The sequence below is a fragment of the Mustela putorius genome, unplaced genomic scaffold, assembly GCF_011764305.1.
Source record: "Mustela putorius furo isolate JIRA1106 unplaced genomic scaffold, ASM1176430v1.1 tig00000905_pilon_pilon_pilon, whole genome shotgun sequence".
NCBI classification, from domain to species: domain Eukaryota; kingdom Metazoa; phylum Chordata; class Mammalia; order Carnivora; family Mustelidae; genus Mustela; species Mustela putorius.
Window position 1 is genome coordinate 6085441 of NW_025421511.1, and position 12166 is coordinate 6097606.

General features: G+C 51.2%; 1 protein-coding gene across 1 annotated transcript in view; it reads right to left on the bottom strand.

Annotated features, from left to right (window-relative positions):
* DLGAP2 (DLG associated protein 2) overlaps positions 1-11634 on the bottom strand; it is a 337349-nt gene extending 325715 nt beyond the window's left edge. Inside the window, exon 1 of the mRNA XM_013063663.2 lies at positions 11605-11634. The gene's annotated coding sequence lies outside the window, so the exon portion shown is untranslated. The remainder of the gene's footprint in view (positions 1-11604) is intronic.
* Between the last annotated feature and the right edge of the window lie 532 nt (positions 11635-12166).

Sequence of the window (12166 nt, forward strand, 5' to 3'; positions counted from 1 at the left end):
CTGGGATTGAGCCCGCATCGGGCTCCCTGCTCAGTGGGGCGTCTGCTTCTCCCTCTCCCACTCCCCCTGCTTGTGTTCCCTCTCTCGCTGTCTCTCTCTCTGTCAAATAAATAAATAAAAATATTTTTTTAAATGTTATGGGATTTACATGCTGTGTGTGCCTTTCTTTCTCCATGAGAATTCACTGGTCTGAAAGCCCTCGTCCCTGGCTCGCTGCCCTCCACGCAGACTCTCTCCATGTAGTCACCTACGTGACCTTAGGGCTTCATTGGCCAAAACCTGAAAGCACAGGCGGATGGCAGAGCTGTTGGTTCAAGTTCCAGCTCTTAAACGGGGGTGTTCCCACCGCTTCTGTCATTCCATTAACTGTCCTAATTCCGCTTCATGGCACCTAAATAACTATCTTAGAATTTGTGAAGACGGAGAAGAATAACACAATTCTGATTTTATCACTCAGGAGCACTCAGCAGCATGTGCCTTAGAAGAGCCAGGCCAGTCAGTGCTCAGGCACGTTCCTCCTTGTTGGCGGACTTTGTTTCTCTGATTACTCTTAATCACATTCCCAAGTGTTCCCACCGAATCACTCCCACAAGGACTCAATGGAATCTGCATCATACTAGGGAGTCACTGAGCCCTTGCTTAAGACAAACCGTGACCCGACAGGTCCTTCTTCTGTCACCTCGTCCCTAAACCCCGACCCAAGCACTCATGACGGCAGTGGTGCAGGGACCGACCGGGCCCATGCATGTGCAGAGAGCCTCTGCTCTTCTCTCTGCTCTTCAACGGACCAGGGTAACAAATCTGGCAAGTTTCTGCTCTGCACTGTTCCCTATGAGTCCGTCAGCCGGTCAGCAGAGCCGGAGCCCGACAGCAAGATAACAGGCGTCTGCATTCCCACCACACGTCGGGCGCTCACGCAGACACAGCAGGTGCCGTGACGCAGCCACCAGGGGAGGGCTCTGACTTCCCACTGGGGCAGGGAACTGTCAGAGCGCCGAGGAGAAAGCTGTTGGCTACTTCTCCCAAGACTCCTGTCTTCTTACCCCAAAGTGCCTCCTCGCCTTATGAGCCGAGGCAGCCCCGTCTAGAGAGCACTCCTACGTCAGGTCTGACTGCCCGGGAGAACCACTGCTCGTGGGACATCACTGATCATCAGCACCGCGACAGTACAGCCACTTGTCACGACTGCTGCTGCAGTTCTCCGGTTTTCTTAGATGCACATCTCTGCACCTCTCCCACACCTAGAACAACGCCTGACGGAAAACCAGAGACCGAGAGTCAACAACCGAGCAGAGACATGAGCAGGGAAATACAACACGCACCCGCGTCCCTACCCCGGACCGGGCACCGCGCCAGACACGGTCATTTCCAAGACTGCCTGAATAGAAATGAGGGCACTACTGTACCCATTTTGTAGATGAGAACTTTGTTTCAGTGACGCTACATGATTTGTTCAAGACCGACGGGTCCTACAGGGAGAGAGCCATTGAGTTCTAATTTTGTATTCTCAACTTGTGGTCTTTTTAAACATTTTCACACATTTCATTTATACGTTTATCACTGGTTCATTTAATTGATAACTTACTACTGTTTACTCCGGGAATAGTTATTCTGCCAAAATGAAGCGCCGCAGACGTCATGAAGGCACGGGGGAGGGCATGAGCCGGCGTCACGGGAAGCGGGTCATCCCCCGTTTCAACACGGGAAGTCCGTTTCCATCTGTCTCCTTCGCCGCACGTTAATAACGTGAGCTTCACGGAACCACAGGTCAACGACGCACGGTGCCATGGAAACCAAACTCCTGTACATGCATCGTACCCAGAAAAGCCCAGCCCCTTTACGCGAAGCCCTCGGTGTTGGCGTCTGCCTGCATGTGGACAGTCTGAGGTGCGAACCCTGGGCCCACAGGGTTTGCTTCTCTGATGAACCACAGACGCCGGGTCACTGGCTTCCGATGCCCACGTCCCTACCGGACTCAGAGCGTCTGTTTCTCCCCAGAAACTCGGTCATCTTGGATGTGAGGCAGGAGTCTAGACAAGAAGACGTGTATTTCAAAACTGTTTTCTAAAGCAAAGCCAGTGATTTTGTATCTCAGTTGTCAACACGGTTGTGACGATGCACAGTCATGCACACTGAAGCGGCCGAAGGCGTGCCCCACCTTTCTGTCAGTTCCAGCTCGGAGAGTGATGTTCCCAGCAGCCCGACTTGTGCGTCCATCCGAGGGGCCCGCACCCTGTCCCCCATCTCGCTGAGACAAGCCCCTCTGATTTCCAAGCCGTAAAAGAACCCCTGTTCCACGGGGGACAGCTTCGTTGAATGGTCAGCTGCAAGCTGCGCTCCGAGGGCAAAGCAGCCTGTCGAAGTGGGGATGAGGCTGTGGGATGGGAACTCTGTGGGAACGTAACAGGACAGGGGAAACTCTTGTCCGTCACACGTTAATAGCTGATGCCTTTCCTGCAACCTTTTCCTGGCCCAGGAACACAGATTTTAAGATTCGCCATTTCTTCCATGGGAGCCTCTCAACAGCCCCATGAAGAGACAATTATGGGTCATTTATTTTTATTTTTATTTTATTAGAGAAAAGGCCCTAGATCCAGTTTGCTTGTGTGGGTTCAGGAGCCCTGCCTACTCCGGCACGGGCTCCCTCCTGCTCTGAGAGCCCCAGCCCCTCTCTGCAGGCTCAGACACCCGCGCTGACTCCCAGATCCACCGCCCACGCCGGGCACCAGAAAGCACGACCGGGTGTGGGGCCCACCCGCGAATTACGTGCCCGATCCTACCCTCAGAGGCCAGCCCAGGAAGGTCAATGCTGTGAAAACCCCAAGCGTCTATGATTCTTCACAGTGCTAACGAGATGCGATAATCAGAAAAAGCAAAATTATGAACATGTATCACTACTCATAATATGGGCTTTCGGTGAAAAGTTTCTCCTTTCTTTCAGCCACTTAAAAAGACATATAATATCTAAAACCCAGTGAAACGGATGGACTACAGCACTGGAGGGTGGACGAGGGAGGGCACGGTCTTGACGTTGGGCTCCGGTCCCCTTCTCTGGGAAACACCGCGGACAGATGCCCTCCCCGGCAGGAAGGGAGCCAGCAGCAGGGCAGAAGAATGGGGAACATGGGTTTCCTTGGGAGCCCCAATTGGGCTGAACCTTTGACCACTCTCAGGCCACGGCAGGGCCTCGCTGCGGCTCTGTGGGTCACCCCCGCCACCAGGAGCAGGTCTACATGGGCCATCGGCCCGAGGCACTCACTCCCCCAGAGAGAGAGAGGCTTCCTTGTCCCTAGGACGTGCTGGTACCGGCCAGTGCAGAAGACACCTCCCCAAAGCATCTCTACCACGTGTGCCAGAGGGGAGCCTAGAGCACGGGTTAGAACTCAAGGAAAATCAGTCATGAGCTGAGATCATTTAACTTCTGGGTAGACATTTCGTTATCAAGAAATAAAAGGCCTTGGTGTCTCTACCTTCCCGCAGCTTCGGGAGGTAGGACAGATTCTCTTTGGGATGCGTAATTCGCAGCACACCAGCCCAAAGACATCACGTCGGGGGCGTTTCGCGCCCACCTCACCAGACAGCGTGGCTGCTGCTGGAGTATCACAACGTCAAACCAGAAGATCAATGTCAGATGCTGTCCTCATGCGCAGTGTCTCTCGTCAGCCCTTCCTCAGGACTGAAAAGGAGCTTATCATGAATTCCAGGAGCAACGCTGGCTTCCTCCTCCTCTGCGCACTCGGCCGCGCGCCTTCTGTTCGTCCTTCCAGCTCCCGAATTGGCTTCAGGGTGCGGCGAACTGGAGCGGGTTCGGCAACAAGAGAACAGACGGTACTTGACCCGCACACACTAAATCTCAACCCTGCTATTGAGACTCTCGGCGGCCAGACGCCCAGAGCCTTTATTTACTCCCTGAGCACATGAATGAGGTAAAACCGCGTCCATGCTAGCTCAATGCCTGAATCTCAAACACCGGATAAGCCACAACTCTGAAATGTGCAAATGAGGGTTTACTTGTGCGTTTTATATCACTCCGCATGAAGGTATGATTGTGACCGCGTCTCAGACACCAGATGGTCCATGCAACTCACCCCATCCTCGCTCTGTTCTGTCATGTTCAGTGGCTGTGGCCTCACCCCCAATTCTAAGTGTGGCTGACAAAACTGCCTTTGTTGGTGATGAGACCAGGTATCTGGATGGTGAGTTTTATGCATCTGGCTCAGAAACACACAGCTGTGATGCGTACAGGGCTGGCTGACCCCGGTATGCAGACAAGGACAATGCAGCCCCTCGGCTCACGGTGCCCCACTGCAGGCCTGAAGAACCCCGCGCTCCAGGCGCATCCGCAGGGGAAGAACGTGGGAGGAGTGCAGGACAAGGTGTGACACAGGGTCTCTGATGGGAGGTCACAGGGCTCATCAGCAGCTGGGGCCTGGCTGACTCTGCAAGTCTATTCTTGGACTTCCTATTTTTAATAAAAAGTATTACATGTCCTCTCTGCTCCCAGCCGTGCAAACGCTAACGTCTGCTGAGATAACAAATGTAAGCCACTCCTCTTGTCCCTTCTGTGTTCACCTCACACACACACACACACGCACACACACATGCACACACAGACACACAGGCACACTACAGACATACAGATATACAGATACACACGAAAAACACAAAACACATGTGTACATGTACATACATATACCTGCACACATATGTATATGAACACAGAGAGATGTATATGCGCCCTACACACATACACAGAGACACACATACATACATAGACATGCACACACAGGTACACACATATACACAGGCTCAGACACACAGACACATGTGTACACACACACATACACAGAGACACATGCATACACACATACACCGGTATGCACGTGCATGTACACACACAAATATACTGACACACAGACACGTACATATACACGCATGGGCACATATGTGTACATGCACACACAGAGACATGTGCATATGTACACACACGCATGCGGTCCCCATGCACTAACCCCTTTCCTGTGCCCGTCACACTGCAGTAAATCCTTCTAAGTCCAGAGCGTACTCACAGAGACCTAAGTTCCCAGATGGAGACCCAAACACAGGGGCTTGTGCGACTGTGGCTCCATGTAGGCAAGAAGGAAAGGTGTGGTGTTTACAAGAGACTGAATGAGGGCGCAGGTGGTGGGCCGGGACGGGCGCTGCCAGCGTTGGAAATAGGAAACAATACAATCTGACGGGCGCTCTGGGAGCAGATGTTCACAGCTGGCTCTAACTGCTGAGCAAGGAGGCTGGGTTCTCTTTTGGGGACCCCAGGAAGGGAAGGACAGAGAACCTTCTTCTTGCTTCACACCCTCCCCGTCAAGAGAACATGGTCCAAGTGAATCTCTGCCCATCTTGAAACCGAAAGGGTCCAGATTTCTACAAATACTTCCAATAAATCTCGGGTTGTTTGTGTAAGCACCTGCTGGAATGCCACGTAAGCCACACGTATAAAAGATCTGTGGCCAAGCGATCAGGTAGACTTCGGGAACTTGGCCAGAGTCCCGCCGCAGATGGCAGGCAGTGCTCCCGTCCAGGACGCCCCGACCCAAGGAGCTGCTCTGAGAGTCCTCTGCCCCCGCCTGCTGTGACCGGCTCACCCAGCAGCACCTTGTGCGTGGAGATAGGGGTTTTGCAGCGGGCTCTGGGATCTGTCGGTTTCTCCCTGCAATCCTGCTTATTTTCTTGCTTCCATATTGCAAGTCTATTCTAAAGTAGATGATGGCTTTCGCTTCTTAAAGTCAGTATTCTTTGTTCAGTGAATAGTGACTACTTATTTCTAAGGATCCCGAGTGCATTTCCACACTGTACTCTGTGTTACCTGAGCCTTTTCTCCTTCTGTCTCTGTCTCTCCTTCTCTGTCTCTGTCTCTCCTTCTCTTCCATCCCACCTTACACTGAACACATGCTGCTTCCGTACCCGACCCTCCCACCGCCCCGCAGCTTCTCAGCAACTTTGAGGACTTATTCCGAAGGCTTCCGGCATCTGTGTGGATGAGGAGACGCCTCTGGGAGTCACTGCAGTGTAAGTAATATGCACATTCCCTTTGGGGATATTTAAGATTACTTGTCTCTTATATTCCACAGTTTCATTTAATTGGATGTGCACATATTTTTATTTACTTGGTTTTAGCATCAAGAGTCTTTAGATAGAAAAGGCACAACAAATTTCTTCAGTTCTAAAAAAAAACAAAAAAAATCTCAGCCCTTCCCTCCAAGCAATGCCTGTCCTCTGTCTCCCGCAGTGTCACTTATCTGCAAACACGGGTTTGTGTTGGCATGGGCCGTCCCCCATGCTTTCTCATTCATGTCTCATAACACCGTTGGGATTCGGATGCAAAACTCTGGGTAATATCCTCATAGCTGTCTTCTGGTTTGCTCATTCTCTGTTCAGCTCTGTCTACTCTGCTTGATGGTGGATGGACACAGTCATGAATTTAAATGACATTTCTTGGGTTTGGATATGCTGCTTGTTTTTTAATCTGTCTTTTTGTCGTACTAGATAGTTATCTCATTATGGTTTCTTTTCCTCTTCAACACCGAGGCAGTAATGCCAACGCGCTCTGCACCTGCGCAAGCCGCCATTTCTAGTGCTCGCTTACTCTTCTGCCACACGTTCTCATCCCCTTGAAATGTCTTTCTGTGGGTTATAATCTTTTATTGCCTGTTTTAGGAAAGGGGGAGTCCTACATAGTCAGAGATTCTGTAGATAATGTGTGATTTTGAGTCTGCCGCAGCCCTTGGGTTCTGATAGTGCCCTAACTGCTTTGGGAACAATTTTCACATTCATTTTACCACATGGTCCCTCTGCAACACACAGGTTGCAGAGGGGAACTCAGATCTCACACCCGTGCCTCTAGTGTGCATTTCTTGCTGGTGACTTTATATTCTACCCATGACCCTGGCAATGTAATCGGCTTCCTTTAACTTTCTTGCTCAAGTGCTTTCTAATTTTTTCCTCACATATGGGAAAACATGTTGAGATTCTGGGTTTCATTCCAGGGGCAGATTCCCAGCACGTCCCGCAGGTACAGGGGCTCCCACATCCCATACCTGCCCGAGTGTCCCCACTTCACAACATCCCTGTGTCCCCGTCTGGGTTTTAAGTTTCAGGGGCCACTGTGGCCTTGAGTCCTGCCTTTCCTCTGGTTTGAAAGTCTTTCTTCATTCTGGGAACCTGGAGGATTGCCTTTCCATCACTCAAGCTTGGGTTTGCACCGAAAGCAACCGTGACACACAGCAGTTTTGTGACCTTACAGTGGGAGGAACAGAACCTTCGGATGCCCTCCAGCCTGGTCTTTTAAGACCCAACAGTTTTCCTTCTTGTATCCTACACAGTATTTTCTGATTTGTATGAAAGCACCAACCATTCTAAGGTCCCCGAAGACAGACTGGCTGGAATGGAACTCTGTTTTCTCTCAAAAGCCGGTTGAATTCTTCAGTTCCTAAGCAACACTAATTTTTTCTAGAGTGCCTGGCACATGTTGAGAACTTAATAAATGCTGGTTATCTACCACAAACCTCCAAGAATAGCAAACAGAAAAGACCATTTTTATCGAAAGCATGTAATTAACGAGGTCTGATCTCCCAACAAGAGGGGGCAGCAGCCGGAGGTGAGGCACTGACGCCCTCGGCTTCTGTGAAAGCAGAGGTGGGGCTGAAAGGCTTCTTCCCGAACCCAACATGCCCAGCTTTGACAAAGCAGTCTTCCTACTCTTCCCCCACTGCTGAGAGATCTTAACATCTCAGGATGGTACCTACCCAGTGAAGGAGAGAAACAGTGTGGAAGTTGTACCGTGTTTAGACTGGTTTGTGAGGAAAATCTTCAAAAGTTGCATTAAAAAAATCAAAAACACAATGCTAATAAATACAGGAAACATTTGCCACTTTTTCCCTCACTCTTGAGTGAGGAAGAGAAAAGGTAGCTGAGGTTCCTTCTGTTTGTAGTGATACACACGAGTCTGCCCCAAATTCGAAGAGCAGTATGCAACTTGTGTCCAGAATGATCAAAGGTAAAACCAAAACCAAACCAAAATAGATTTAAAATGAAAGTCTCTTATCTTGACCTTTTTGTGATTTTTTTGGAACCTGAATTTTGTTTTGCCATCAGAATTTCAACAAATAACACTTCCAAATGCTCCCAATATATGTTGATGCCTTCATAAATAGACCATTTCTTCTGAAGTAGTCTAGGCATCTATCACAAAAAGTCTTTCACTCTAAAATCCATCCTAACATTTTTGTAGCATTACTCTTTTGTAGCAAATTTATAATAGCTTATTTTATTCCTTCGTTTTAACTGGGTTAAATCGCATAGATGTAAGACATTGCTATTACATTGTAGGGGATCTCAAATCAGTTTTCCTAAGCCTTCCAGGCACCATCATCTGTCTTCCCACATTAGAAAATCTATTTGCTGGGAGGGCAAATCAAACCATAAAAATGTACACAAATAGGCATATCCATGAACTGACATCTGTGGTTCAACCATAACACGCCCTCTGGTCTACTTAAAAAGCAAGTGCCGTCATGTATCTGCCAATAAAGTTTGAAAAGGTTCATACACTCTTAATTTATTTTCCTGTATTAAATTGATACACATGAAACCTCCCGAGATCTTTGCAGTGTCAAGATAAACTAGCTAAGTGATCTTGTCACAAGGCAGTATCGTCTGGAAGACAAGAACCACAAAGAACACGATACGCACTGAGGCAGTCTCACGCGAAGCCCTGTAGCAAACCATTAGAACAAGAGGCTCTTAGGAGATTGCAAGCGGTTGGTTCTTCTCATCTCCAGGCGGGCAGAGCGCTCTGCTGAGTGCGTCCCCGCCCCTGGCAGGTGAGTCGTCTGAGCCACAAGGCTTCCCCCTGGAGCCCCGCCCCCTTCAGAGGTACCGTCAATACATTCTTAGGGGGAAGAAAGACACCAACAAGTAGCCACAAACTTCATTAAACATTTTTCTCTCAAAGTCACAGTCATCCAGCTGTCAGAGCCCATGCAAGGTGGAAAGCGTCGGCAAACCCACACACGGAAATCACCGTCTACACGTTCGGTGTGATTACACATTCACGTTCTCTGCAAAACACGCCACACCTCTGCAGGGTCCTCGTTCGGAGCACGCTGAGGTCTCCAGCACCCATACACTCTGCTCCTCTGCTCGCGGCTGACGGGTATCATCATCGGAGACAATGCTAATTATTCAGTCTGTACGGAAGACCTAGCTCCCTCCTAGAGAACGAGTCATTAAAATGCAAATAGGTGTTTCCCACTTCACTGGTTTAGCAGAGAAAGACTGTTAACAGCTTTCTGACAAGAAAGAGAGAAGCTTAATGAGTTGATGCCTTAACCTTGCGGACGGAATGAGCACAAGGCACGGGGATCGGAGCCTGCCTAGTGGGCCGGCCTCCGGCTCTGATCCTTTCTGTGCCACGGCCTTTATGAGTTAACTGATGGAAGCTGCTGGAGAAATTACTGAACAAAACAACTGATTTCAGATTCCACTCACTGCACCAGGCAGCTCTCACTTAGACTAATTACTTAAATGATTTAAAAATGTATGAATATGCATGGTAGTGCTTTTCAAAAAATAAAGCCCAGCTGAGACCAAGCCTTCAAATTTTTCCTGCCTTCCTCTGATTTGGAGCAACAACACGTGCACATCTGAAAGCCCTGGGCTGGCCGCAGAGCCTCAGAGCGAGGTAGAAAAGCGCCGGCCTGCCAACAGGGCCTCGGCCTCACCGACCCCCAGGGCCCCCGGGCGTGGACAGCCAGGACAGCTCTCTGCCTGAGTAAAGCGTGCTGTGCACGTCTGCGTCCTGGTCTGCCCCGGAACAAGCAGGGCACTGCTCTCGCTCTTCTCTGACCTCTCCCACCTTCAGTGTGGGGCTGATTCTCTGGGATGCGGACGCCGAGCAAGAGCAGGCCGCGGGGGCCGTGCTGGCCACTATCCAGGACAGGCGGACGCAGGCATGACATCTGACAGGGCGGGGCTGGGGGCTCAGGACCTGGGTCGGGGGTGTCCCCGGGGCGGGGGGGCGCGGGCTGCAGCCCTGCCCCTGTGTGGGTGGGGGCCAGTGGCGGGGTCCCACCACGGGTGTGCCTGCAGGAACACACAAACACCTGTCCCTGAGGGAGAACTCCCCAGGTAACACCACCTCGATTCATGCCGCGGCCTCACCGAACCGCACAGGCCATACTGAGTTGTTGGAACCTCATCTGCCCTCTCAGGACAGCGCGGGGCAGCAGACCGTTAAGACCCAGACTCCACGCGACACACACACACTGTGCAGACAGCACACGCTTGTGAACAGGCAGGCGGGACAGTGGGACGCCATGGGGTTCAAGCACAAGGCAGGGGCTCTGGCATTTCTCCAGGGCCTGAGCGCACTGAGGGCTCCAGCGGAAAGCACGTGTGGGCACAGCAGAGACACCTGCACAGGACAGCAGCGCGCGAGGTGCCCCGTCCCGGTGTGTGGCAGACAGGGAAGATACCACAACAATAAAGAACAAGATGCCCAATGCCCGGAGGACACACACAGGCCGGAGAACTCCACGGGCAGCCCAAACCCCCCGGGTCAGGAGGCTGCTGCTAGCCCTCCCAGCGGCCTCCACTCCCAGACCCGGGGAACCCTGGGGTCTCGGCTCTCCTGCAGCCCGCACGGTGTGAGTTACTGTGCTTTGCCGCGGCCGTACCAATGCACGGTGTGGTCCGCACACGTCACGGTGAGAAGGGCGAGGACTTAGTGACCCACAGTGCAAGCAACAGTGTTTGATGGAATGTCCAGGTCACCCCAATAGTCACCTTCGCTCTCATCTTATGGGTACAGATCTCTGGGGGAATGCGATGACATCTGTGCGGCACGGTGCACACACGAGCCATTCACATCCGGGCCTCCTGGGATCCTGGCCTCCAGAGGCCACCAATCCCCACTGGGGCGAGGCCAGCAGCCAGTGGCTTGGACGCCGAACATCAAAACTCCGAGAAATTCAGAGCCCCCGCTAATGGAGGTTACGTCCCAACCCCAGGCCCTCATCTTCCCTACTGTGACTCTGAGAAATAGGACAGATTTTGGGTCTCACTACCCTGGAATATAGTTAAATCATTCAGGAGCTCTACTTCTCACAGCATCTCAGACGCATGGATTCTGAGCTACTGTGCACTGTCTGATGTCACCGAGGACCAGCACAGCTCCTGCTATGTCCCTCAGATTTGCACATTAACAATACAGGATAGCTTTCTGAGGTCTTACTTCATACGAGGTCCATCAGCGCTTTGACTGATATATTTAAAGCCAAGAAATACATATTTTTAATGTCACCACTTATTACCTGGAGCAACCTGATTAAAATTTCTAAATCTAAAACAAAAAGGAAAGGGTGGTAATTTGGCTGTGATTCAGTGTTCCTTTAGCAGTGACCCCGTGTTGCCTAGAGCTCACCGCGCACACCACACGGGTGGCTTTACCCGTCTTCCATCAAACACCACAAAGACGTGCCCTCGGACCCGCCTACCGCCGTCGCCCCCCGGCGCCCCCGCCGTGCCCACGAGAGGCAGCACACTCACCTTCCGGCTCCCCGCAGAGGGTGCACTGGGACTCTGCAAACAGAAGGAGAGAGAGAGGCTGTTACTAAGAGGTCCCGGCTGCAGACTGCACCCCAGCAGCTGGAGGGACGGGATGCCAACTACCACTGTCCACCCGGCCCATGGACACAGCAGCCCTCTGGGTACTGGGCCAGCCAACCCCGCATCTGAGCAAATGTCATTGCAGAGAACCTACCTCAGCAAATATTTCATACATTTTAGTAAACTGACGTTCTCTGTCACAGGCACGTGCACACACTGCACGTTCTCATGGCTGTGTACGGCCCAACACAACCAACTTAGCTGAAATCAATGGTTTATTTTATCACCTAATCTAGTAAATAAACCTTTACTTTGATGACAACTCTGTTCTATCTGCTTTCAGGCACAAACAAGCATGAGCAAAAGGATGATCTTATCCTCCAGTACGAACTGTCCTCAGGACACAGACCCGTCCCTCTGTGTCAGACTCAGCAGGACAGACCGAGGTGTTTGGGGGTCGCAGCACTCACCAACACATCAGAAAATTACAGCAGTAAACACA